Genomic DNA, 5,357 nt, shown 5'->3' with positions numbered 1-5,357 from the left:
ACACTATGCACAGGGACACTATAAACGGTCTCTTAAGCTGGTGCACTTCAAGTATTGCACTAATGCACGATTCGCTTTTCGTGCCAGTGACGGGTGTGGCCACGGTCCGAGTATCTCTGACTCAGTGAACGGTCTTAAGCCCAGTCGGTGTAAAGTTTCTCGCAGAGAGAGGCGTTGTACATCGTAGTGGGGGCAGGTACACAATAGGTGCTCGATGGTCTCCTCGCACCCACAGGAATCGCACATCGGGCTCCCGGCCATTCCCAAACGATAGGAGTATGAGTTCGTGAACACTACTCCCAGCCACAAGCGGTACAGCAAGGTTGCTTCGCACCGGAAAATGCTAGATGGCAGTTGTAGCCGTAGCGTGGGGTCCAGTTTGTATAATCGGCAATTGAAGGCACTTGAACTCCAGAGATCTTGCAACTTTTTGCGTGCATGTAGGCGAAGTTACCTGGCAGCGTCCGGCCTCGCCAAAGGTATTGAACGCGCCTGGGTATCTTCGTGGGCAGACCATGCAGCCTTGTCAGCTAGGTTGCTGCCGACAATGCAACAGTAAGCAGGAATCCATTGAAATAGAATGGTGTGCCCTCTTTCCAGAGCATGGTGGTGCACTTCCCTGATGTCAGATATCATCTGCTCGTAAGTTCGGTGACGTAATGCAGACTTAATACTGTGAAGGGCTGCCTTAGAGTCACAAAATACGACCCACTTATCTGTTGGCTCTTCGGTGATGTACATCATAGCGGCATGGAGAGCTGCAAGTTCTGCCGATGTAGATGTAGTCGTGTGCGACAATTTGAATTTAACTGTAACCTTCTTGGCTGGAACGACGAATGCAGCAGTTAAGATGGTACGTGGTACGTGAGGTCGAACTATCGGTATATATATGTATGCGGTCATGATACGTCTGGTGCCGTAATAGGAGCATAAGTTGCTTCAGAGCCGGCGATGGATGATATGACTTTTTGGTAATTCCAGGAATAGCAAAATGAAGGCTTCGTCGCCGGTGTAAAATATGACGGTATGCACTCTTGATGAGCATTAATCACCCTTGAAAAGGTCGCTTGAGGTCTGTCGGCTGGTAGGGAGGCCAAATGATGGTCGGGGATCCTTGACAGATGGCGAATGACAGCTGCGTGTGTCTGGATTATATGATCTCCCGCGATGGCGATTGTTGCTGCTGTTGACTTGTACCGAGGCAGCCTTAAACACGTGCGTAGGGCTTGACCTTGTATGCTCTCCAAAGTGCAAAAGTTCGCCTTGCATGCATTTGACAACACTGGTAGACTGTAACGTAGGAGTCCTAGAAACAGTACCCTGTAGAGCTGCATCATAGAACACACTCGTGTACCCCAGTTTTTCCTGCAGAGAAATTTGAAGACCTGAGCAATGGCAACTAATTTCTCCTTCAGACAGACGCAGTGAGGGCTCCACGAGAGGTTGCGGTCAATGATTACACCCAGAAAGCGATGTGTCTTAGCATAGGATACAGCTTGACCATTGATTGTAAAAGGATTCAATGACATTTGCTTGCGCGTAAAGCCAACCAATGTGCACTTTTCAGTAGATATGCTGAATAGAGACTGGAATGAAGCATATGATGCTATGAACACACCATAAGACTAAAATAAGCATGGCACCTTCCTGTAACGATGCTGAACTGAATATATGCGTAAGAATAATGTCAAAAATACTGGCTTTTCAAACAAAGAAATAGAAAAGAGCAATTCTGAGTAAACTGTAATCAGATTTCATAAACAGCAGACAATGCTGCCATCACTAGAGAGGCATTTTCCCGCAGCCTGCATTCCTTACCAAAAATTAGTTTGTCACATATTAAAAAAAATACATAGGTCTATAAATAGCATGGCTTGACGAAACCTTCTGTTGCTTACACTACTTGCATAAGTTCTGCAGCACTGCTTGGTCTATACAAAATTGGACATAAAGACAACTAATGTGTTCCAGTAAGGCAGCTCAACAAACCAAATTCACAATTATGAATTCGCATTGTCACATTATGGTGACGGTGAAAAACATAGCAGCAACAGCTGTGAATTGCGAAACTAACTCTTTATTGGGCGAACCTGTGACCTGAGAAAAAACAAAACAGGTTACACTGAAAGCAGAACACAATGATAGCAACAAGTTTGGTGAATGTAGAAAATATGGTCAGCAGGTGAAGGGCTCTGGCTTTTAAAAAATGACTCTTGAAAGGTTTCAGCATAATCGCTGGTGCCCTTGTGCCTTCCAGAAAGCACTTCACAATTCGCGTCATGCAAACAATCAGATTATAAAAGGTTGAGAGAATGGATAGAACCATCGATAGCATTTGAGAAACTTCCGATACATGGAGACAAGTCCTGCGCCGAGCAATAACGTTTTACATTTGTTAGCCGGTGAAAAGTGGTAACCGGAAGAAGATAAACAAGTAGATGTGTAAATATGCAGTGCAAAAGAGAACTACGCTTGAAGTCAAATAATACGTAGTCTTCACATTAATGACCATAATCGTCATTATTGCAGTATCGCGCTAATGACAACCAGTGACTGCCTGTAATACACACCACGGAAACAAGTTCAGTGGAACACGAGGCACACCAATGTCATCAAATGTCATTAAAGGTTACACTAGTGCCATTTTTGAGAAGCAAATGCAAGCACTAGAGCCAAGTGACCTACCACAGAGATAGGTCGACTGCTTCAAGCGCAACGCATAAAACTGCACCACAAGACAGGATTCCAGAGCCTCCTGCGGTACCCAGAAGATGGCAGGTTAGTTGACAGCAACAGGACAATTGTGGGGCTGAATGCAAAATATAATGTGAACATGAAAAAGGAACCAAACATATGTTGCCAGGGAAACTTTCTTGGACAAGCCACGTGATTCTTCTGGCACATCGAGTTCTCCACACAGAAAGGAAGTTAGTGCAATTAAGCTAAAGTGATGGGAATAGCACTGTACCGACTATGCATCCTGCAGACAACCACCAGCCATATGACAAAATAATTGTTCATCCAAGCAATGCTGAACATTGGTCAGGGCTGAGTAGTTTACACAAGACTGCAGAGTCCTTTTTTTTTTTTCATTTTCTAGTTTATCCTTAAGAGGAAGCTTTAGCACAGGCCCATCTGCGATGCGGCCTATTCAAGTGCATGTAAAACGCAAAAACGTTTTTGAGATAACCCCTGGACCGATTTTAATGAAATATGTTGAACTTGAAAGAGAAAGTTAAATTCTAGTGACTGTTGGAAGCGGAATTTCGATTTAGGGCTTGAATTTTTTTAAAAAGATTTTCTAATATTTGACCGTTTGAAAAAAATAGAAGCACGAAGTTGACAAATTGATAGCTCTGCATAAAAAACAGATATCGCAGTTCTGTAAACAGCATCCATTAGATCATTCAAAGCAGACAAATTCGATATGTCATTTTACATCTTACGCAAATTACGTTGGCTACAAGGGTTCTGCAAAAGTTGCATTTCCCTATTACTAAAATTTTTTATATTCATGTGCAACATATCAAATTTGTCCGCTTTAGATGTACTATTAGATACAATTCACAGAATTGTATTATCGTTTTTCGCTGTTGAGTTACAGAGTTGTAAACTTGATAGTTTCATTTTCCGAAAATTTTCAATTTTTGCCAATTTTTAATAAAAAATTGACGACCTAACTGGGAAATTCAAAACCAACAGTCACTAGATTTTAAGTTTTTCTTCTAAATGCAACAAGCCTCGTCAAATTTGGTGCAGTGGTTGCCGAGAAAAACGAATTCTCCTTTTACATGTATTTAGATAGTAACACCCGAACTAAAGCTTCTTCTTAAATTATGAATGACAAGTCGGAGCCATACACAGGTTGGAGTGCCGTCTTGCCAGATGGGGAGAGTCAGCACTTAATCTCAGCAAAACTCTACAGTATGTGCACAAGAAAGCTGACATGCTATTCTTAGATTTCTTTCTTTCTTAAATTAAGATCACCTCGTAACTGACATAAAAAAAGAAAGGGTGAAAATGAGAACAATAATAAAGGTTGTTCAGCAGTGTATGAATCTCAAAGCACTGCATAACTCAGATAGATACCCCGATAGCATGGGTAGGTTAACTTACCAGAATGTTTATGTATATTGCAGTAAACCTCCAAAAAACATCACACTGTCATCAGTTCATGAGTCACATGCTGCCAGTGTAATCCTGCATGCAGCCTTGGTCACCAGACAACATGTCGGGACATCTCGGCAGCCGATTCAAGACAGAAACAACATCTAATACACTATTTCAATACTGCATACCATCTCCATGTAGTATGTACAAAGTACGTGGCTAAAAATTACCGGTGACTTCTCTAGTCCGACGTCCACTTACTCATGTCACTGCAACGATCTGCAAGTGCTTATGGAGTTTGCTAATGCTCAACCACAACTCTGATACTGCAAATTTTAACCTCTAGAACAAATGTGCTTAAGTCATGCATTTCACATTGTGAACAACTTGAGAACAAAATTGCCATAATGGCTTTGTATGTAATATAGCAGACTATAAAATGGCAGTCTTGCTGCATGAAAAGAACATGCTATTAGAACATAAGCATCTGAACTAGGAAGCACAAATATATCAAATGTAGACTCTACCACCACCGAGTATACAGGAAAAACAAGAAATTTGGCACATGCTGCTGTGCCTTGGTCTCAATTGTAAGTTCCTGCTTTCTTTGCTATTCTTGTTTATGAGCAACTTCAAGAAACTTATTTACACAGCCATGAACAGATTTCAGGCCAATCCACATTTAAGGTAAGCCAAACTTTCAATGTGGTGGCGTAGCAGTCATGTCACATGAAGGCAGAAAAAAAAATTGCAGTGTTTCAGAAATTTATTTAGGCCCAAAATCTTTACAGCCTCTTCTCTGTGTGAGAGGACATGTGGTTGACGAGGATTTCCTTCCGCGAAAAGGATGCAGCGCAGTGCATGCATTAAAGGGAACACTCTCTTGTGTGGCTGAGAAGATGCCGCTTGAGGCTGCAGTTCTGAGTGAATTCATCAGGGCACAAGTGGCACTTGAAGAGGCACTCGCCTGTGTGGCTGCGCAGATGCTTCTTCAGGTTGCCACTGAGAGCGAATTTTTTTGTACAAAGGTGGCACTTGAAGGGGCACTTGCCTGTGTGGCTGCGCAGATGCTTCTTCAGGTTGTTATTGCAAGTAAATTTCTTTGTGCACAGGTGGCACTTGTAGGGGCACTCGCCTGTGTGCGTACGCAGATGCTCCTTCAGGTGGTTACTGAGAATGAATTTCTTTGTACACAGGTGGCACTTGAAGGGGCGCTCGCCTGTGTGTGTGCGCAGGTGTGCATTCAT

This window comes from Dermacentor variabilis, chromosome 9, assembly GCF_050947875.1.
Source record: "Dermacentor variabilis isolate Ectoservices chromosome 9, ASM5094787v1, whole genome shotgun sequence".
Taxonomy (NCBI): domain Eukaryota; kingdom Metazoa; phylum Arthropoda; class Arachnida; order Ixodida; family Ixodidae; genus Dermacentor; species Dermacentor variabilis.
Note: the sequence above shows the minus strand (reverse complement) of the source record.